This window comes from Vanellus vanellus (genome assembly GCF_965231255.1).
Source record: "Vanellus vanellus genome assembly, chromosome: 3".
Lineage (NCBI taxonomy): Eukaryota > Metazoa > Chordata > Aves > Charadriiformes > Charadriidae > Vanellus > Vanellus vanellus.
Genome location: NC_138907.1, coordinates 40115690 through 40138794, shown reverse-complemented (window position 1 = coordinate 40138794; position 23105 = coordinate 40115690). Strand labels below are relative to the sequence as shown.

General features: G+C 42.2%; 1 pseudogene across 1 annotated transcript in view; it reads right to left on the bottom strand.

Moving 5' to 3' along the window:
• LOC309669902 (protein ELYS-like) overlaps nucleotides 1–23105 on the bottom strand; it is a 41242-nt pseudogene that overhangs the window by 1852 nt on the left and 16285 nt on the right. The window contains exons 8-31 of the transcript in view: nucleotides 22826–22958; nucleotides 22567–22786; nucleotides 21561–21638; nucleotides 18284–18374; nucleotides 18104–18193; nucleotides 17790–17940; nucleotides 16933–17028; nucleotides 16065–16158; nucleotides 14433–14556; nucleotides 14261–14317; nucleotides 12930–13076; nucleotides 11996–12183; nucleotides 11687–11831; nucleotides 11454–11585; nucleotides 10873–11020; nucleotides 10635–10785; nucleotides 9979–10086; nucleotides 9299–9494; nucleotides 7831–8028; nucleotides 6957–7390; nucleotides 6129–6231; nucleotides 5087–5177; nucleotides 3695–3879; nucleotides 493–2335 (exon numbers count right to left, since the gene is read on the bottom strand). The product of the transcript in view is annotated as a protein ELYS-like (transcript). The remainder of the gene's footprint in view (nucleotides 1–492; nucleotides 2336–3694; nucleotides 3880–5086; nucleotides 5178–6128; nucleotides 6232–6956; nucleotides 7391–7830; nucleotides 8029–9298; nucleotides 9495–9978; nucleotides 10087–10634; nucleotides 10786–10872; nucleotides 11021–11453; nucleotides 11586–11686; nucleotides 11832–11995; nucleotides 12184–12929; nucleotides 13077–14260; nucleotides 14318–14432; nucleotides 14557–16064; nucleotides 16159–16932; nucleotides 17029–17789; nucleotides 17941–18103; nucleotides 18194–18283; nucleotides 18375–21560; nucleotides 21639–22566; nucleotides 22787–22825; nucleotides 22959–23105) is intronic.

The window sequence follows — 23105 nt, the reverse complement described above, 5'->3', positions numbered from 1 at the left end:
AAAAATTTGTCATCACGTACTATAACACAAAGACCCCAACGCGCAGTAACTTCACTAACAAAGTATATCTCCATGAAAAAGAATCACATAATTTAACAGCTGTATAATTTGTTGCAAGATGCAGCTCATTCTAAGTGAAAAGCTGAACAGAATTTGGAAGTGCATCTCCTTCCTTTCTCCATTCGGGGAAGGGATGGCAATCATGTATTGCCAGATACACTCCAGTTTTCAAAACAGGTAGAAATTAAGCTCATGACAAAAATTCAGATTAAATTTCATTTCACCCTACTCAGATCAGCCTCCTCACCTTTCCACCACAACTACCCAGCCAGTCACGTCCAGTTCAGAAAAAGGATGAATTGCCTCTTCCCAAGTTTTTTATTTTGTACGGTTACATTCTTTACAACGCCGAAAGCCATCCTCACAGTCCGTTTTCTCTGGCTTACAGAACAGCAATATGCCCTATTTTGCGTACAAGCATAGCGCACCTACCTTTACATTTTTTTGCCAGCTTTGTGAGAGGAGGAGAGAAAAGGAAGGACTCTTTTTCATCAACGGGCAGTTTCTGGTGCGTGGCAGTTCTGCGGGATCTGGTTCTTGTAATACGATCTGTTAAAGTTCTGGATGGTTCCGCAGATCCCAAAGCGTTTATGTCTTCACGCGGCAAAGGACTGCCATCGGGTCCTTGGGGAAAGGCCTCCTGCCCGGTGCAGTCCTCCAGTGTTGATCGTCTCTTTCTGCCCCGACGCCCTGTCCTTACTGTAGGCCTGGGTGTGCTTAATTCCTCATTTGGCTGTACAGCTGTTTGCTCAGGAGTATCTGTTTTTTCTGGTTTAGTGTTCTGTGGAACTCTTCTTGTACTTCTCCTAGGAGTATCAAGGATTTCCACTTTCCCACCTGAATGGATGCCTTCCTGAGTAGAGAGAGATTCTGCTTCTGCCAAGAGATTTTTTGCCCCCCTCCTAGCACTTCTTCTAGGAGTGACGGGAAGTTTCAATTCTGTTTGAGGAAGCGACGATTTAGGCAGATCAAGGTCAGAATTTTCTGAAACGTCTGATGAACTCATCTTTCGTCTTCTCCCTCTTTCAGTTGGCACAGGTAAAAGAGGCTGGGCACTAGGCTGCACCTCTTCACCCTTGACTGTATTTTCAGCAAATTGTACTTTAATGCTTTTCGGTTTCCTTGCACTTCTTCGGGGACTGACTGCCGTTTTTATCTCATGATCAGTGTCAATCCGGCCAGTTCCTTGATCGCCTGCTGAACACTTTCCTCCTCGAGTCCTTTTGGAAGCAGCAGAAGCAGTAATGCTACCTTCAGCAAGAGACGTTTCCTCATTAGCTTCTTCCGAGGCTTCAGATGCAATTTCCTTTGCTCTCCTTAATCCTCTTCGTGGAGTAACGGCTATGGACTGTGTACTGACAGACAATGTATGTCCATCAGAATGGCTGCTTCCCATTTTCTCCAAGTTAGTCCTTTTAGGCTTCCTACCTCTCCTAGGAGTAACAGGCACCCCAGGTATTTGTTCATCTGGAGCATTTTCTTCTGCTTGAAGACCAGAAGTCTCAGACGCTTCTTTTGTTCGCCTGGTACTTCTCCTAGGAGACAGTCCAAACAGAAATGGTTTGTCTGCCTTCAGAAGTTGCTGAGCGCCCGCAGATGGAATACTTAGACTCCTACTCAGTTGTCCCCTTGTGCGTGTTCTAGGAGTGCTGACATACTCTACTTGATGTACGCTGGTTTCATCTTCCACCCCTTCTGGCACAGCTGTTAAGGGGGATCTGGCCTTCTGGAATCTAGTTACCTTTTTACCTATGGTTTCATGAATAGACTGTTCTACAACTTCAGATGTAAATTCTTTACTTCTTGTGTCTTTGATTACATCCAGTAAGTTCTCGGCAATAGCTACCTTAATGGGTTCAGGCACATATGCGAGCGACTCTGAAATATTTTGAGATTCCTGATCGCTAGTAACAGTGGACACTGAGTTTGTAATGTGTTCTTGGTTTTCAGTATTTCCTAAAGTATTCACAGGTGTTTCTTCTGTTGTTGTGCCAGCCGGTTTAGAAGCATCTGCTAACGTAGGCTCTCCCATCTCCCCTTCACCTTCTTCTCCTTCCAAGACTAAAGTAAAATTACTCTGAGGTACAAAAAGCTCTCCATCTCCCTCAGCTGCATCACATTCACCATCTTTATCATCAGGCAAATCACATGCAAACTGTTGCTCTATAGTATCACAGCAGTATCGAAGATTGCCTGATGGATGTAGTTCACTATACGGTGATGTTTCCGGTGCTTCTTCTGAGGTTTGTGCCTTAACTGCACTATCGTCAATCACCTAAAGTTAAAAAAAAAATGTCTGTTAAGGCAATATTCATTATCAAACAGACTAACTTCAAGCTGAGCTAGGTGAAACCGGGGACAGTGAAATGCTGCTTTTCCTTTCAGATCACCGCTGGGTGTAAAAAGTTAGACACGTACAAGGTACTCTCTGCTACAGATCACGGTTCACGTGTTCAAGGGATAGAAGAGAGCATTCAGTGCTCCATTTCTGGTATTTCTCTTCGTGAGTAACAATTTGCCACCACTCGTGGACAAAGTCAGCGGCTTTACAATACAAGCTGCATACACAACTGCCAGTAATCATCACATTGCAGTACTTTCTGGACTGACTGCAGAAGCTTTGTGACCGTCTCATGTACCTGCTGCCTTCTTCCCACCACAAATTTCCCATATACACTCATAAGGGATTTACGTATTCCCAAGTCTGTAACCATCTTCTCTACAGTGCCATCCTAAATCCCAAAGCCGAGACGAGCTAAATAAGTGACTGCCTATTTAACTTCATCTCAAATCTGGGACACTGAAAAGCATTTTCTCTTACTTAAGACCAATCTGTTTGTGGTACGCCTTCCTTCAGTTTGCATTTCACTCCTAACTGTTACTAATGATTCATTGTGGGTGTCTTCTAAAGAACTCATCAGCCCCAGCAGAAGTGAGAACAATGGGGAAAAACCTGGGACAACCGGAGAAACACTAGATCTAATTTTCAGTCCACGTGAACAACCTCTGAAAATTCATATATTACAAAGTTTAGACGTTAAAACAAGTAGTTTAAAAAAAACAAAAAACAAAACAGACTTTTAAGTAGCTTGAAGTATCTTGATGCTAAAATTAACTCATTACGGGGAATTCTGTTTATGTTAATAAGGAACAGAGAGTAAACGATCTTAGCACCTAAATCATTCTGACAATGAGTTTGGTTCCCACAGCGTTTTGTCATTTGGTAAATGGCCCCCAGTATCAAAAAGCTGCACTCCCCAACTTTTTGTATTGTCTTTAACAATCAAACGATTTCTTTTTTTTTTTTTTAAATCAAATAAGAAACAGTTAAGTTCTAACAAACCAAATGAATGTATGGTTATTTTTTAAAATAGTTTAGGCATTTTTTTTTTTTAATACTACAGCTCTCAAAGGCCCCAGTCTTGTCGGGTTCTATTCGGTGCTAGAGGTCCACAAAACGCATAGGAGAAAAACATAACCGCCCGCCCTTACGTAATGAGGCTTTAACTTGTGTTCGCCAGCTAAAGAAACTGAGACCTCTTTGGGTGCCTTCTAATTGTCAGTAAGACAGGACTGTCCTCCATTTGCAAAGTGTTTTTCTATTTTGTAGAAAATGGGAATAGCGTTGACTTACATTCATTTCCTCAGTTTTAGGAAAATTGTTAGGAACAGTTATTTCTTCCTGCGGAAAATGAACATTTCCTTCAACTTCAGCTGCTTCCTGGTTACATTCTTTGGGTAAATACATACACTTCTCCTCCAGGCGATTTTCTGAATGAGTACTGACCACATCCTCACTGTCAAGAATCCTTTTCACAGCTGGAAGAGATTTATATCATTTTAACTTAACTGCGCTATAAATGACACAGGTTTAAGCAACAGCAAGTAACCGAGGCAGCAGGAGCCAACAATACCATTCTCCATCCTGCGACATATATATTGGGCTTTCTCCAGAAATTAGAAGCCAGAACTGTCTATCTGATAAAGGAGGCAGCCCCACAATAAAATAAAATAAAAGAAAAAGAAAAAGAGAAAGGAGGAAGGAATCAGCTGGCAAGTCCATTGAGAAAAAGAACAAGGGAGGAAAGGGCGGCTGGAAAGGCACACTGATAACTAGTTATTCTTCACAGCCTGAATACCGAGGATGCATCATCTTTTAACACAGGAACTCGAGCAGCAGATCCCTGTCCCGATTTCAGTTAGGATAGAATTAGTTTTCTTTCTAGTAGCTGCTGTGTTTGGGATTTGGTATAAGAAGAATGTTGATAACGTATATTGTTTTAGTTGTTGCAGGGTAATGTTTATATTAGTCAAGGACTTTTTCAGCTTCCAAGAGAAGCTGAGAGGGAGCGTAGGCAGGACAAGCAGATCAGGGCATATTCCATACCACACACATCATGCTCGGTAGACAAATGGAGGTTGGCCCCCGGGCAGGGATCCACGATCGCAGCTCAGGACAGGCTGGGCAACCAATCATCGGGTATTGTATCATTTTATTTTGTATATCCTTTTACCGTGACTATTATTATTACAATTATTATCATGATTATTATTATTACTACTACTTTCCTCTTCTGTTACTGTTGCACTAAACTGACTTTTTCTCAACCCATGAGGCTTTTTTTCTGTCCCCTCTTCTCCCTACCCCATTCAGTAGCAAGCAGCTACATGGTCCTAGTTGCTGGCTGGGGTTAAACCACAACATAGTGCCCATAGTGCACAAATTAGTAGTGGTGTATAGCATTAAGGTAAATACTGATCTCTCCTTCTAGTATTTTAAATTCTACCAGTTTTCTCAATATCTTTATCAGGAACAGGAACATTCGCTATGCATTTTCTACAGGGACTTTCTTTAAGGAGGGTATTCTCTCTATGGTTTAACAAAAGTTGGTGGTAACATGCTGGTACTACTTCAGTCAGAGACACCTGTAGTGGTATGGCAAACTACACATTTTACCTCAGGAGTTCAGCTACCTTAACTCACATAAGAGCTCCAACACACTGTACGTACATTCACTGTCTGTACATTCACTGTCTGCCTCCAGGGATGCAGAAAGCTGTGGGTTTGCTGCAACTGGTACAGCTTTTTCTTCTGACGAAGAGGACGTTTGGGATTCCTGGTGGTTTGTTTCACTTCATGAACAGAAAGAGAGAAATTCATCGTCAAGCTTCAAAACAAACCTCGAAGAGCTTTACAAATCACTTTCTCGCTGTAAAATCTTCTAGTTCCAAAACAGAACAAATTAAGAAAAAAGAGAAATTCCTCTACCAAAATACCTACATTCGATCTGTGGCTCATTTTGGGCAATGAGTCAAGGACTTCACATTCTTCCCAGCTATCTAACACTAGACAATAACGTAACAACAGAGTTGTATTAGAATAAAATATTCTTTGTATTCTGTAGAAAGAGTGCAACTGCTGTGTTGGAGGTTCAGAACAAACCGAAGAGAAGTTTGCACCAGTATCACTTGCAATCAAGGGCTATTTCATTACCAATATTCTCTCTTTGTCACTAGGCAGTCGCAGCTTTCAAAGTATCTGGTGAGAAAACCGCTTCCCATTCCATAAACATAGAGATGCCAATTGAGCACATGCATAAAATAGAAATTAAGTGTATAAAATACTGCCAGAAAGTATTCAGCCCCAAAAATAAACCCGCTAACATTACAGGAACCTTAGGTGTAATTTTTAGCTACGCAGTTTTCAGACAAAAGTGGGTCTCAGGTATGTTCACAGGATCTGCTTAGTAACCCTGAAACTGTAAAAACGTTTATATAGCCTCCTGAATGAAGTCTTTATCACCATACTTAGGGGTCTGCAATGATTTGAGAACAAAGGCTCAAACTGACAGCTAGTCAATTTGACTGATGTGCATGCCAAATTAGTTCTGTTCACAGACAGAAAGGAATAGAAAAGCCGTTATATAGAAGAACACAGGAAAGAACCAAGACCAGGTCAAAATCATAGTTTTCAAACACAGCAAAGCCAGCAGTTACATCTTGTGTGAAACAAAAGATTTATCTCTTTTATAAACTTACCCTTCACTTGCAGTCCCCAAAATAGCAGCCTCAGCGGCTTTGAACACTAATTTACCATCCTCAGGAAGGGTAGGACATTCAGCATTTGATTCTTCCACAAATCCTACAAAAACAGACAGATGCATGTCTTCCCTGTTGCACTTCACATCATTTCTTTTCAAATGCTCGTATGATTTTAAAGTGAGCTTTCATGCATTTCATCTAGGAAAGTGATCTAACAAAATAACGCTACCCAGACTTCAAATGCACAGAAGGTCTGAATTCTTCTTCTTTCCAGTAAAACAAGAACTCTGACACGTAATTTCAGTCAAGAAAACAAAATGACCACTGATACTCTGTTTACAAACTAAACTTGGTATGTTACTGACCCAATACATAAAAACTTCAGAAAACATCCCTCCTTCTTAAAATTGGGTAGTAAGTTTTCTGATTTCTCTTTGGACATTCATCTCATTCCAGCAATGCTTCTTTCCATTCTGGACTCCTTTCCCCCCCTTCCACAGGAACGCACCAAAGGTGAGTTGAACAGACTGAGCTCTGTTTGTCAAATGCTGACTGTAGCTGCGTTTGCACATCATCTCCCCATTCCTGCACTACTTTCATTCCCACCTCTTCATCACCGCTCACCAGCTAGTGAGCTACATCACAAGAAATGCCAGCCAACAGCAGTACACATTCGTAACACCTAGGACACCTGAAAAAGAGCCCAAAACACAGTGGCCAATTTAAAAGCCTAGGACAAGGAAGTGCCTAGGACATTTGCAAACACTCATCATTAACCGTTGCACCCATCAGTAATTTAACCTTTTGAACACATCCGAAAAATTCAGAAACTTAGGTTATCATAGGATGAAAACACACCAGTTTCTTTTCTTAGTCCTGATGATTCTGGTTGTTCCATCTGGACAGGTTTATCTTCAATCAGTTCACTGTCTTCTTCCTTCTCCGAGTCATGAACATCGGCAGTTTCTTCAGTGGAAGAATTAGCTGGTTTGGCAGCTATAAAGATGACATCATCTTCAAAATCGCTGGGTGATTCTGCGTCATGATACTCCAAAGTAGTTTGGTCTGACCTAGCAGAGAAGTCACTGTTTTCCTTGCTGGCATCCATTTTCTCCAAACCATCTCCAGCTACGCTTTCTGAAGACTCCTCCGTTTCATCACAATCCTCCTCAGGATTGCTCAGAGTAAACTGGGTTGTTTTATCTCTACTTTCATACTAAGCATCCTCCACTACTCCATGATGACGCTCAGATGAAGGTCCAGACAGGGCTTTATCATCTTCTGTAACCTTTTTAAAAACAAGCAAAGAAACAAACACACACAAAAATTTCACTATCAATACAAGGCATATGTTTTTTGTCAAAACAAGAAAAAAAAAAAAAACAGACATATAGCATATATATTTACATCATCTCAAACAACTGGCTCAATCTATATTACCTTCCTGCCATACTACCACTTGGTAAGGTATAGTGGGAAGCCTGACTAGAAATTTGGAACACTCACAGCTCCTAACAGCACTTGAGTAAAAACCACCATGTTCCAGCAGGCACGTGAAGTTACAGAAGGTCTAACGTAACCTTTGACGAGCAAATTCAAGTTGGCCATTCTCATTTGCAATTCCAGCTCTCAACATAAGGAGTTTTCACAAACTTTATGAAAAGCCAAGCCTAGTCACAGTCGGTAAAGCCTTTAACTGGAAAAATCACGAACTACAGCCCAGCTTACCCCAACAGTCCATTTTGCATTCAAGTTCTCTTCCCTAAAAGATATTCTAGGTCCCTTTGCTCGTAGGGGAGGAGTAACTGATTGTCCTGGAGATGCAGAGGGAGTTGCTAGGTGTGTGGTGCGAAGGCTGGATCTGAGAATAGACTGAGGAGTAAACCCAGGAAAACTAGAAGCAGTTGTGGCCAAAACTTTAGCTCTCTATGAAAAGAAAAAAAAAACATTTAATTTAAAAGCAGTTAAATCTCAAAAACAGAAGGCTTCCCCTGTCAAAAAGATTAGTTTAAATTACACACCAGCAGAGAGGACGAAGTTTCGCCTCTGCACTGCTCTTTTACCAAAGGTACGAAAACCATGAAACGCAAAAATCAAAGTTTATAATGGGTTTTGGGGCTTTTTTTTCTTTTTAGTAATGCCAACAAAAAAATGTTCTTCTTCAAATTAATTTCCCAAAGAAACAAGGATATGGCATCTTGTCGTATACAATGTTATCTCCCGTCCCAGTACTTTGAGCAATTTCCACATTACTCTTCTAAAATGCATACAACTTCAAATCTTATCCTGGATACAGTGACTGAAAACACTGCCATGCAAAATGACAATCAGCAAAAGCGATAGCTTATGTTTTCACTAATTAACCAATCCGTGCACTAGACCAAATTAAATGGCACTGCAGTAAAAATACCTACACATCTTCATCTAGAAGCGTTCAGGTCTTCTTACCTCAGCTCAAAAAAGACTTTACAGTATTGATATGATTTAAAGGGAGGATAATGAAATATATAACAATATGGACACTATTTACTAAGAAGAAAAAGGTTATAACACAGAGAGAACACAACTCTTTTGTTCAGGCAGGCAAAGGCATAAAGATCAGCTGCAAGAAGACAGGTCAAGTGTTATTTCCTCGCATGAGAAGAGTTTGACGGCAGCCAATGGAAATACAGGTTGAAACAAAATATTAGTAACTAAAATTACTGAAAAAACCCCATAACTGAATTTCCCAGAGCCTGACATCACTTGGCTGACATTCACCTCACCGGATTAAGGAACTGAACCATATACATCCTTGCTTGTAGGTATGCAAGTCAAACTATACAGAGCTACTGAGCACTTAAATAATGAGATGGTTAAGCTACAAAGTGCATCTTGAAGTATCTCAGTACATCAAAAAGTCCAATGTTAACTTCCTTTCTTTCATGCAATATAAAGAAGTGTATTTCACAAAGCTATGGGACAATGTGCACACTGCAATTTAATTAGAACTAAGCTTCCCCTCTTCAAGACTGCTCCTAACGCACTGCTTCCAAAAGGACTGTATACGCAATAATCACGCGCACACTGAAAATATTCCACAAGGTGAATGCAACAGTGTTTGTGTTAAATACTTTGGTGGTTTCATTTTACACTAAGTTTTACAGCTTCTGCTGTGGTTCATTGTTGTTGTTGTTGATTTTTTTAAAATACAAACCTTAACCACAAGAGGAGTCTGAAGTAAATTCAGCTCTGATGCTCCTGAAAATTTCTTTTGTGAGACGGGACCATGCATATTTAATCCAAATGGGCTGGATGCCATGAATGAAGTAGAAGGTCTGCATGGGGACTGCCAGATACCAGCCTGCGCTGGAGAACACGAAGGAACAGGACGGACCACCAGGTCCAGCAATCTGGCAAGATTCACAAGTTAAAAGATTAAAAGTAATAAATAAATGGGAAAAAACAAATCATTCTGCATTAAGGCAATCTGACACGACACATAAAAATATTCAAGGAACAAGAAATACAGGTGAACCCCCCCTGTTCAGGTAATGTATCAGGACTAAGAACAAGTTACAGGCATCTTCTAGCTTCTTAAGTATTTTGTTACATCTCATACTTAAATTCCCAAACCACTGCCACTCAGGCAAGAGGAATCCCTTGCAAATTGTGCAAGTCATGCAAGTCTCACGCCAGAAGAAAATTCATCTGCATTGCAACACTGGGACCACTTCAAATTCTCCCCACACTTGTGCCCTTAATTTGAGCTTTTCTTTCACAGACACAAAGCAGAATGCAAGCACTTTGAAAACACGGAAAGTCTACACACACATCCATCCATACACATACAAGAAGCAACACCTTTTGGAAAAATTCATGCTAGATCTACTATACCTGGAATATTTTCGTGAAGATTTTGTAATTGGTGTCCCAACAAATGCATCGTGCAACTCTGCATCACGGAGAGGATGTGTTGTGGCTGGCGGTTCTGTAGCTCTATGTCTAGAATTACAAGGAAAATGTAACTGACTTCCATTCCCCTAAAGTCCACACATACCAGAATTCAAGTGTATTTGACCATGCCATCGATAGGAAAATGATCGGACAACCACAAGCCTCTCTCCTGCTCTTTAGAATTCTGCTTAATTTGATGTAAAAAAGGCAGAAATTAAGCAGCAACCGGGCAGGAAGCGGTAAAAGATTACTATTTGATCCCACGAACAAGTCTATCAAAATCTGTACAACAGTACCTTAGTGGTAATCAAAGTTTTTGTGTCAGCCACCTTAAAATCTGTAAACACATTCACCATCATGGAAATGTGGTATGTATGTGTGTGTATATATATTCATTCATATACATGTATTTGCAGAAGTGAGATTGCCATAGCAGAAAAACTCTCTCTCCAAATATTCCTTATGAAGTATAGATTCTTAAATGTTCTATATCGTACATGCAAAAAAGCCAAACAAAGCTTTATTCAGGTGCACTTTCCCTCCAAAACACTCACATAATGTAGCTCAAGACTAAACTTTGTTAAAAGGCTGCTTACCTATCACTTTGTGACAAATTGGTTTTCCGCTCGTTTCCTGCCCAGACTTCTCCAATTTTGGACAGTACATTGCTGAAGAAAGTTGCTCTTGTATGCACATTTCCTGCATGAGCTTGTTTTGTTATTGATGATAATGGCTTTGGTCTTGAAACTGTAAAGCCACAAGGGAAAAATATCGGCCTTGTGTAATCAAAAGGGATGGTGAGCTGTCCACTATATTCCCCCTCCTACAAGTTACCTTCTCTTAAGACCGATGAAGGCAAATGGTAAGGCTTGGCTCTCTCAACAGCCATCTTCCTTTGAACTCGGGGAAGGATCTTGCCGTATTGGTCTAATATAGAATTTCTAACAACTGATCTCTCTCTCAAGTGAGGATCACGATCATTCTGATGAAGGAAAAGCATAAAGCAAAACGTTAACTAAATCAGAAGTTAATTGCATAGACCTAACTGCTATTTCTAATTAGTGGCTAGGTTTCCTCTACAGCTATGGTAAAATGCATCCACTGCACAGAAGAGCAGCAAGTTCTACCCATCAGCACGCACCGGTTTCACTTGGTATTTTTAGCAAAGTGGAAGGAAGACTGGAAGAGCAACAGAACAACATCTATAACATTTAATTTATAACTTCACAGAGTAGCTTTGGAGTAGTGAAATCTTTTGTTCAACTTTTAGGTTCAGCTGTAACTTAACATACAGAAACTGATTCCCAGTGTTTCAAAGAATGGTATAAAAAACAAAGCAGGATTTTTATCGAGTACTATCAAAAACGTTTACTAACAACTAACAGAAACTTGCACCCTTGATGGAACTTTAACACCATAAGATTAACCTTCATTGACTGATTCAACCGTAGTGCTGAGGTATAGTTGGCACGTTGCAGATGGTGGACTAACAGAAATTCACGATTCTGAACACTACCACTGGTCCATAAAAACTTCTCCAAACACTTCTATGATAAAGAACAAAAGAACACATTTCAAAATTCTGTTATGATTCTGCCTTTTCCTTGTTCAAAGAGACAATGAGGATTTTTTTCTTGCCCACGCTTACTCGTTCAATGTCTGTGAAAGGCAGCTTCAGTAAGTCTTCCATTAGTCCCATCTCATGACAGGTTTCATACATGTGTTTTAACAGCTCTTCTAAGTTTAACTTCGTGGCATGTTGATGCAACAGACCCCAAGCCTCCACCATGCACCTGTAATTCATTTTGTTTGAGACGTTAAGAGTGCAACAAAAACGATGCCGCAAAATTACTGCTGTCAAAGTTCAAAGGAAACTTCGGGGATCACACTGCATGTTATTTGTTCCCCACTTTTCACAAGATTCGCATGCCAAAAGGGTGGGAACGTATTTCTATACCTATTGGACAGCAACACAGTGAGGAAAAGCTGCACTTCACTAGTGCTTGACATTGATGGCTTCATCATCTGCATGTATCTGAGGGCTTGCCTGCGCTCTCCTTGGCACATGAGGGATTGAATAACTCTCTTATGTTGCCATGAGACGGTTTGGATTGTAGCTGGATGAAGGAGCAGGGCCAGTGAATTCTGTAGAAGTTAGAGATCAGGTTTATTGCCATATAAACATCGGCACATGCAACACAAATACTCACAAGTTTCTAAAGTAAGGGGGAGTGCGTGTTATTAAATAAAATGAGGTGACTAACTAATGAAATGCTTGACACAGGGCAGGGAAAAAAAAGTGCTTACCTATTTGCAGGAAAGCAATAGAGAACAAAGGGAGTGCTATAAAAGGAGTAATTCACACTTTTCTAGGGTAATCAAATCTCTGTATACACACCCCACTTTTTATGAAGACGTTACGAAATACTAAGTTACTCTCCCAGACAAACAGATTATATTAACATCGTGACAGGCAAAGAACAACCTTCAGCGCCAGAAAGAACATGACTTAGTTTGAAAAGTCGCTTCTGCAGTCTTCTGTCTCAAATCTTGCTGCTACAATCATGGTTTTAATATTTCAAGGACCTAAAACACACTTTGTCAGAAAGTGCCCAAGCGGTGTGCTGAAAACAACCCAAACGCATGGCTTTGAAAATTCAAATGCCAAGCACTATTAAAGTTCATTACTTCTTTGTTTTAATCAAGTTCCTGTCAAAGTAAGAAAAACTAACTTTCAAACCCTACTTTATTGCTGAAGATGTAGCAGTATTCCAAAAAGGCCTCTAATGTTTTAGCACCTGTTATTAGCTAAGCGCTGATTTTTTTAAATCGTTTTAGAGATTCTAGCTTTGCACTGCAATGTCTGTCTAAGCAAACTGTAACATACTTACTTCATAATCATTGTGATCTAGAAGCCAAAAACCTTGAACGAGCTTAACAAGACCCCGTGGGATGGCAAAGGCCGTTGTGAAGAATTCGACTGAAGATTCTGTTTTATTCGCAAAGGAATGCATGACATCTAGCAGCAAGTAAATTGTCTGACATCACGTATCTCATTAAGGCTAATCAATTTGGAAGACCAACAGTTTATCACATGACCTTTAGAAAAACAGAATGAAGTCAGAAGAGAAAGGCGGGAGGAAGCAGAAAACACTAGTGTATTAGTCTTCAAACTATTGTAACCTAAAGATAGTCAGGTCCTCACCACAAAATTGCGTTCTGAATAAACAACCAGAAAGAAATCCTCTTTGATTTCTGTAAAGCCTCCAAAAAGCTTAACTTTAGGTATTTAAATACTTCAGTTACAAACTCAGGCTCCCTCTTGAGTCAGTGGAGCTACCAGCTGGACATGCAAAACATTTGAATGGCCAATGCTTAATTATTAAAAGAAACAAATTCTACAGTTGGTTTTTACCCTCATTTCCAGAGTATATAAAGCAATGTAAATCATGCCGTCCTTACAATACAGCTCAGCTCCCAATGATTAAAACTGGATTTAAACCAGGATGTGGATCACTGATTGGTAGCATCACTTTCTCTTTCTCGCATCTGTTTTTAGGGACATATTCTAACAAGGCAGCTCTGGGGTATAATCGTTTTTAAACCCCTTGCTCTCGACGCTCCCCTCTCGCGTTAGCAACAAACTACAAAAGCAATTCTGTATATTTCAGCAGCTTAAAAATTAAGGTTCTGCCCCATGACTTTTCTCCCTGTTTCTTATTCTGTGTGCCTGCACTTTTAACAAAACCAAAGCAAGCCCCGTTAGCTGTGCTGGAAAAATCGATGATCCCAGCAAAAATCAGGTACTGGTAAACCACTGTTAGAAATCCTTTTGCTCTGAAACAGCACGTTTTAGCACATCCTTCTAGGAAGTAGCCATTGGCTACAGCTACGGGTGCTTTAAAAAATTAAAAACTGGGCTGAAATATTGAGGAAAAACTGAGTGAGATTTTTACCTTTAACATTTCTCAGTAAACCTGTTTTCTCATACCGGAGGAGACTTGGCAACAAGACATTTTAAAAAAAAAAATCATAAAAAATCCACAGTACAAAGAAATAAAAGGATGCTTCTGTCTACAACTTCAAGCTAAGCTGCATGTTTTCACTGGCGCTGCATTTGAAGCATAAACTAAAAAATGTTATTAAACAGGCAGGTCACAAACATTTAAGAACACTTATGTGTCTACGCTGAAGGTGTAATAAAAATAACTAGAAAGGATACAATTGCATGTTTGTAATTTTCTTCAACGTTTTCTAGCAAATAGAGATCCAGCAGTGCCTGAAATGAAAAATTAAGAGTTTTTTTAAAAAACTCCCATCTTTCATAAATCATTGGCTTTTGGGTAGGGCTTGGGGGGTGGTTTGTTGTTGTCTTCAGTGAACATAACACTCACGTGTAAACTAGCAGGTGGGTATTTCCCAGTTCCTCCTTCATCTCTGCGCCACAACTTCTCAACTTGGCCTCCTAACTGGGAGACCATTCCATCAATCATCAAGCAGTCAGAATCCCATTTTCCTCTGGAACAAAAGGTAGCGAGGATTGGGACAGAGTAAAACACTAATTCCAGCTTCTCACCGTAACAAAGCTCCTCCACTCAAAACCCAGCTCCCTTGAATCAAAGAAAGTAGAACCCATACCAAGGCATGACTGGGAGTCCAAATCGACTGGAAAGAAATGTCTCAATCAGATGAAACGTCTTCGTTAGTTCATGTTCAATTGCTCAAGGAGTTCCAAATAGAAACCCTAAAAGCTCTCTGGCTAAGGGAAAAGTTGCAATGACCTTTTCGTTTTCAGGTTTTCTTTCTTGTTGTATTCCTCATAATACAAAGGAAGTGTAAAGCAAGTTCTTTAAGGGCCAGAAAGAACCCCTCTCATGCTGTGTAACAGAGGAAACGTAGCAGTATCAAAACACCGGGACTCTTCTTTAACACAAATCTAATGCCTCAAATTGGAGTGTTCCACTACACAGCTCTGAGACAACAGCATGGAAATTTCACATTTTGTTCTCAGCATCTCACTTTTGTTACTGAAAAAAGTCACCTTCAGAAAGCTGAGCATGCGGGTTAATTTCAGCAGCACCTTAAGCAGCATTTACATTTCTATACACAGACCATTACGATCATGGATGGCTCAACTTTTAAAAAGTCCATCACAGTCTTCTGCCCACTGCGATGCTACACTTTAATTTCCCCATGATAAAACGCAGAAAAAAAAAACACTAGAGCGTCTGTGTTTCCAAGGACGACATGAGCCTCTAAGTTACTTGAGAAGTAAGCTAAGAAAGATGAACATTAAAGTCAATACCTCCTAGGCGGCAGCTTCCACCTTAACTCATCTTGCAGCATCTTGGCCACAGAGCCATAGCCTAAGCTTGTTTAGGTCTTTATTCAGTTTTCAGTACAATCTCCCAACAAAAACCTATTGTCAGCTAGTCCAAGGCACAGCGCCTCTATGCTAGGCAGCTAGTCCAGGAAAGAGAGTTTGCATTAGGAAGTGACTTCTGTCCAACAGCCAGGAGAGCCCGAGGCAGGCCAGCGACACGTAACTCTGACCATCTTACTACATTACACAGATGTACTTGCGAGTAGGAGATTTAGGCCATGGCAGTTATTGCTGCCTATTACTCGTCAATGAAAGAGATGACTTTTTCAAAAAACACCCTTTCTTCTGCTTCCAAAACAATTGTTCTGAGAACGCTGCCCTTTGCTGAACTGCAGATGACTCATCCTATCCTAATCCCATGATCTTTTTCAGTAGCCACAATCTACACAGACGAGCCAAGGAATTAAGCACGCGACAAAAAAACAATGATACCGACAAATGGGACGAAGCAGAGGTACATGTTATGAACTTGTTAACACAGGAAAGTAACCTCTGTGTTCAACAGAACACATGTATCACTGAAGTCAAGAGTATTGCTGGCAAATGCATTACGCACAGCCAATACAACTGCTGAGTTAAAGCCATTCACATCCAGTTCTGAATTTGCAGTGGAAGTGGTCGAGAGTTTTCCTGGAAGTCTTACCTTGATAAACGCTCAAGTTTCTGCCGTTGACCAGTATAGTAGCTCTGAATGAGAGGATAATTGTAGAAAGGTCTACGCAAATGCATGCCATCATCTGCAAGCAATAAAGTAAAAGCAAGCTGAAGAAGTAACAGCACGCTCGTAAACTAAAATGTTTGACTAAAAAGACAGAAGATCACACAAGCTAGGCGCCAAGGAGCCTCCAGCTCTGAAAGAAGCCGCTCCTCCGTCTGCCTTTGCTAAAAGAGGTGTAAGACACGAGACTCAATTCCTTCTTGCCTCAAGTCCCATTTCAAGCTTAAAGCAGATGCAGCATTCAGAACACGTAGGGTAAGCTGAAGTTCGCTATAAAAAAAAAAAAAAAAGAACAATCCCCAAAGGGAATGGGTTTTAAACACATCATGCAAGCACTTGTAAGACAATTCAGACTGACACTGGAATTTATAGTCCATCCAAATAAATATTCCCAAGGTGTACTTTTTCCTCAAGTGATGAAGAGAAAGTTCAGAACAGGCAGGTAAATGCTTTTCCTGCAGAAACAACTGTCCCAGTATTTGTTGTTTAACAGGACTTTGTTTAAAATCCCAAGTATTTCAAGCCATGGACACCAGCTGCTCCTTGAAGACAGAGGCTTATTGCCATTTCTAAAAAACATACAGGAAAGAAACTGCTTGCATTATTCTACACTACCTGTTTGAAAAACCAGTAACGTCCCAGTTTCACCAGCAGAACTTCAGCATAGCCTGTCACTGAACCAACACCACTTGTTATTGACAAAACATTTACAAAAACACAGCTAAGCAGGTGCTCATAGGAGTCGCTTACTGGATGGTCTCCTTCTTACAAAGGTATTGCAGTTGATGCTTACCTACACCCTCTGGAAGGAGACCGGATCGACAGAACCAGATGACCACTCGTGTGTACAAAGAAATGAGGCTGGTTACCACCTGTTTATTGGTCAAGTCTGCAAAACATGCAAAGGCATGAAATGATTTATGTTATGTAATTCCTTTCATTTTCACAAGACTCCATCATACTGAAGAGAAGGTCTAAAAATTACATGGCATAAATCCTCGTCTTTGCATTTTTCAGCCTGTACCACTTTCTTATTTGAAGTAAAAAACCCACAATCACCACCAAAACAAAAAGAAACCCCTACAAATTCACTAAAGGTTAAAATAAAAAAAGAAAGCCTGAACTATGACAATACATTCACGAATGACATTTGGTTTTCACGTAGCAGAGATTTTTCAAGACCAAAGGGATATTCTTCTGTTTCCTCAATACGCCAAGAACAATTTCTAATATAAAAAGCTATAGAAACTCAAGTGACTTATTTTACAGGTTACTCGTTTATGCTTCCTTCATATTGTTTACCAATTTGCAACCCAATGTCTGCAAGCAATTATAAACTGCCAGCTAAGAATTCCAAAGAATCGCTTTCAGCATTACCAGGTTCGGCTGCTCTAATTCCAACCCACTTGCCTACAGAGCTGCTTGCTGAATGTAGCCTCCCCTACCCACTTGCAGGAACTCCACAACAAACTATTTCCCTGAACTCGATGCACATTAAGGGGTAGCCCCAACTTCTCAGGTTTAAGCCCCTCCTCCCAGCTAAACGTGACTCCCTTCCAATCCTCAAAACCAACAAAAGCCCACGTTGCCACAATTGCAAGCCAAGCATAATTCCAATCTGGATAAAACATACCAAAGATTTTGTAGCACTACTACAAACCTTTTTCAGTAAGAACTTGTGCTTCTGTTGAAAAACAGTTTAAGACTCTGCTAAGGTTGCTCAAAAGCAACTGGCAGCGATGAAGAGCCTGTAATGTCTGTGGGTCAATGAAGTTGTAAGAGCCATCAAAGAGCGGAACACCTTTTCAAGAATAAATATTAAATCGTTAGTCAACAGAGCAATTTCAGAATTTCAAAGTGCACTTCAAGAATCTGCCTGCAATATCATATACTGGCGGATTCCTGAAGAAGATCAATCAGAAAGAATGATTTGAAGTTTGCAGAATGACTACACTCGTACTCACACATTTGGTCAAGTTCATCTTTTGTAGAGATCACTTTTTTCCATGTCCATTCAAGAACAAACCGTAAATTAGCAGCAGAACTTGGCTGCTCTTTAGAAAAAAAAGAGCACAAAAAAGAAATGAATCAAAAATTTCAAACTCAAAAAATATATCACCTTAACATAAGGCAAGAAGTATTACCTTCAGATGTCCAGCGTTTACTGCATCCTCTCAGAAGTTCTGAAGAACCTGTCTGGACAGAAGCTGACAATACCGCATCCATCTGCTCCTCCTAAACATAACAGACAAAATAAAATGAGAATCTTACCTACTTTCAACACCTCAGTCATCAACGGTGAATGATTGTTTCTAGCTGTATACTCAGTCAGACATCGTAAAGTCAATTAGGAGACATGCAAGTCATTCCACGTTCTTTGTCTTAATTTGAGCCACAGGCTGGACTACTCCTTGGTCTGAGGAACACAGTAACTTTTCCTCTGACATTTCAACTTACTGAAGGCCAATTCCAATCTTGATAGCCATGCCTCTGCATTATAGGCTTCATGTACTGACTTCCAATTAGCTATTTTCTGTAACATCCTCTGCTAATACCCATTACGCATTCTGTGCATGTAAGGTTGCCATCAGGAATGCAGGAAGGGTGAAAGGTTCCTCCATAAACTTTTCCCTTTTTATTTTGGGGGTTTTGTTTAGTTGGGTTTTTTTAAAGACATTCAAAAGTATCTTTCCCTTCTAGGCAAAATTGTTACATTCCAAGGGATTTCTACACAGTGGAATACACATGTGATACTTCCATCTTTTTCTGAAAACTGGTTTCAGGCAAGGAAACACACCAAATGCTATTTACAGTGGCAAACAAAACTGCAAACCAAGCTTCTTGACCCTACTTCTGCAATTTCTCTTACTAACATTCCAAAGAAATCCCTGCTCAAATGCATAACAAGTCTCTGAACGACACAGTCACAATGCAGCAAAGGCTATTAAAAAATTTCCTGAATTCCCAAGTAATTTCCAAAGCGGAGTTGACATCAGAACATCCGCTTTGAATCCAAGAGGCTACATCAGGCTTGCAAAAGGAACAGTCAAAGGGCTCCATCATCTTGCCAAGACACTGTGTTGAGCTACCACACTGTGCAGAAGTGTTAAAGCCCTCACACGCTTCCACAAATCTGGCAAAGAACCCAGTAGACAGGAAGACCAGGGCAGTGGGAAGGCTGCTCTCACCACCCTTCCTACTAATCGCTCCCCTATATGATGACTAGCTAGCTCATCATTTAGCTTAGATCCCACTGTGGGGAATACGGGCTGTTCATCACAAAGACTCCATCTCTCATGAAACTCTTCAGATGAGAGAGAACGGTTGGTGCCAAAGGAAGACCTGTGACAGAGGGGGTGAACTCACTATGGCGGGATAAAGCAGACAGAAGGCAGTAAGTGTCATGAGATAAAGGTGATGACGGTGTTGCAGCAACAAGAAGGCAGTCTAAAAGGAGTACGTTGGGCTACTGTAGCACAAGGCAAAGGCTGCAGAGGTGAAGATCTGCTTTGACCCGACACCAGTAATCCTTTACCACAGCTCTCTTCCTTGGAAGCAAACGACCATGTGTAGTGCAGCAAGCTGACGTTTGCAACAGCTCGCATCCCAGTGAGACACCCCCATCATCAGCTACTGCACTAAACTTAATGCTTAGAAAAACTGACGGGGATGAAGGTTGCTCTGAAGGAAAGATGCTTGATGTTGCGCATGACCAGCACTGACTGCACGCTTCCTTGTAGCTTTACTACCTCTTTGTAGTCCTCTTGAGTGGCCTGCCCTTCCTTCCCGAGGCCATAAATCCTCTTTTTTTCCCTAAGTCGCAACACTAGCTCCCTGTTTAGCCAGGCCAGTCTTTTTCCCCGACGGCTTGTCTTTCGGCACACCAGGACAGCCTGCTCCTTCCCCTTTAAGACTTCCTTCTTGAAAAACATCCAGGCTTCCTGGGCTCCTTTGCCCTAGAGGACTGCCTCCCAGGGGACTTTGTCAACCAGGCTCTTGAAAAGCCCAAAATCCGCCCTCCGGAAGTCCAAGGTAGCAGTTCTGCTGACCCCCCTCCTTGCTTCTCCCAGAATCGAAAACTCTATCATCTCATGATCGCTGTTCCCAAGACAGCCTCCAACCATCAGACCTTCCCTGTTTACAAACAACAGGTCCAGCAGGGCACCTTCCCTAGTTGGCTCTCTCACCAGCTGCGTCAGGAAGTTATCCCCAGTGCATTTCAGGAACCTTCTAGACTGTTCCCTCACTGCTGTATCGTATTCCCAGCAGATGTCCCGCAAATTGAAGTCCCCCACGAGCACAAGAGCTCGCAATCTTGATACTTCTCCCAGCCGTTTATAGAATATTTCATCTGCCTCCTCATCCTGGTTGGGCAGTCTATAACAGACTCCTACTCTGATATCTGCCTTGTTAGCTGTCCCCCCGCTTCTTACCCATAAACACTTAACTCCATTATCTCCATCGTTTAGTTCAAAGCATTCATAACACTCCCTGACATACAGGGCCACACCCCCGCCTCTCCTTACTTGCCTATCCTTTCTGAAGAGCCTATAGCCATCCATGGCAGCACTATAGCTACGCGAGTCATCCCACCATGTTTCTGTGATGGCGACTACATCATAATTATCCTGCTGTACTATGGCTTCCAGCTCCTCCTGTTTGTTGCCTATGCTACATGCATTAGTGTATAAGCACTTCAGCTGGGCCTTTCTCCTTTTTACGGGAGGAAGCCGAAATTCTGCCACCCCCAGACTTATTCTTAAGGGGCCTGGTTACACCCCAGATCTTTTCCAGGTCTAGTGCCAGCATGTCGCTTTCAGGCTTTTTGCTAGCAAGCTCGGATCTATCCCCATCCCCCTTCAAATCTAGTTTAAAGCTCTGTCAATGAGCCCCGCCAACTCCTGCCCTAAAACCCTTTTCCCCCTCTGAGGCAGCCTTTTGCCGTCTGTTGCCAGCAGTCCTGGTGTCCTGAAAAGCAGCCCATGATCAAAGAACCCAAAGTCCTGCCGATGACACCGGTCTCTGAGCCAGGCATTGATCAGCTGGCACTTCCTGTTAATCTCATCAATCTTAGCAACTGTTGGGATAGAAGCAAACACTACTTGTGCTCCTGATCCCCTTAGCAGCCATCCCAGGGCCCTGAAGTCTTTCTTCATTGCCCTTAGACTTCTGGTACCTACCTCATCACCACCTACCTGAAAAATCAGTAGCGGGTAGCAATCGCGTATCTGAACCAGGGAAGGGAGTTTTTTCCCCTATGTCCTTAATTCTGGCCCCAGGGAGGCAGCTGACTTCCCTGTGGCATGGGTCCGGTCTACAAACAGGGCGCTCTGTTCCCCTCAGAAGGGAGTCACCTACTGCAATTACTTTTCTTTCTTTCTTGGTTGAGGAAGTCCTAAGGCATGGGGGTGGGTGACTAACCCTGGCTGACTCACTGGATGGATCATCCTCTCCATCCTCAACCGCCTGGTCCTCGATCTCCAAAGCCCCATACCTATTCTGCAAGGGCAATTGGGATGCTGAGGGGGGCCGTCAGGGGTTTCGGTTGTCTCTCCGAGGAGGGATCTGACTCCACTCCCCCATATCCCTTAAGTCCCCTCTTTCTGCCTGGTGACAGGAGGGAAGGGGATCATCCACTTCTGATAGGGCCTCTTCCTGCTGCCTTTGCCTCAGGGTATGGCTCCACCAAGCTATTTCATTTTCACAGTCTCTAATACTTCTCAACCTTTCCACCTCTTCCCTCAGTTCAACCACCTGCCTGAGCAGATCACGCCGTACACAGGCAGTGTCTCTGGCACCCTGCGAGAGCAGCGCCAGGCTCAGGCATTCGGTGCAGCCCGAGACCTGCACAGCCACATGCTTGCGCGGGAGCTCAGTCTGAGTTCCCACGTTCTTTCTTGCAGCGGTTTTTGACCGTTTTGCAGCCATGTTCTCCTCTTGTGCCGGGAGGGGATGAATCCCTGCTGTCAGCTTCACGCACGCCCTGAGCCTGTGCCCCTGCACGCCGATGTTCCTCTGCTTGCGCTTGCCCAGCTTGTGCTCAGCTCAGGCGCAGGGCTTTCAGTGACCGACCGTGCGAAATGCTGCGCCCTGTTCACCCGCGCCCACTGGCTGCCCGCGTGCTGGGTGCGCAGCGGACGGCTGCTGCGCTCCGGGACCGCGCGCTTAGAACTGCCGCGAGGTGTTGTCTCCGCCTCGGCAGCCCGCCCCCGAGCTGCCGGTTCCGGCACGAGCTAGCCGCTTTTCCCGGCTTCGAAAGCCCCCAAAAAGAGCCCTTTGCCGGCTTTATCCGCCGCGATGCCCTTCCCCAGCGCAGCCTTACCTGCACCGGAGCTGGTCACCTCGGCGACTGACCGTTGCCGTGTTTACAGCCCGTTTAGAACTGCCGCGGGGCATTGTCTCCGTCACTGCCGCCTCAGCAACCCGCCCCGAGCTGCCGGTTCCGGCACGAGCTGGCCGCTTTTCCCGGCTTCGAAAGCCCCCCAAAAGAGCCAAAAGGGTCCAAAATATCCAAAAGGAGCCTGGGAGAAGTCATGCTTATTACGGTCTCCAGCGACCACAAAGCAAAATAGGGGCGATCATGAAGGAATTCCTCTGGCCTTAAAGAAGACAAGTGCGTCAGCGAAACGCCGACATTCAAATGAATTCTTTGCAGGGATATTGAAAACAACTTAATAAAAATATACCTTAGTGACTTTGGCATTTGAGCATGATACCAGCTGTTAATGTCACATACACCCGAATAAGTAGATGGTTTGCCTTGGCCATATGTTTTCACTTGCCAACTGAAGATTGATACACTGGTGTCAGGAGATACTGCTGTAAAAGAGAAGACATTGTTTCTTATTTGTAGAAAATAGGGTAGAGCCGATATTTTTAAAACACCACTTTCTATTTTGGCTTAATTTTGTTCTATCACTCATGAAACAACACTTACTGAGAGGAGTGAAAAAAATTACAGAGTAG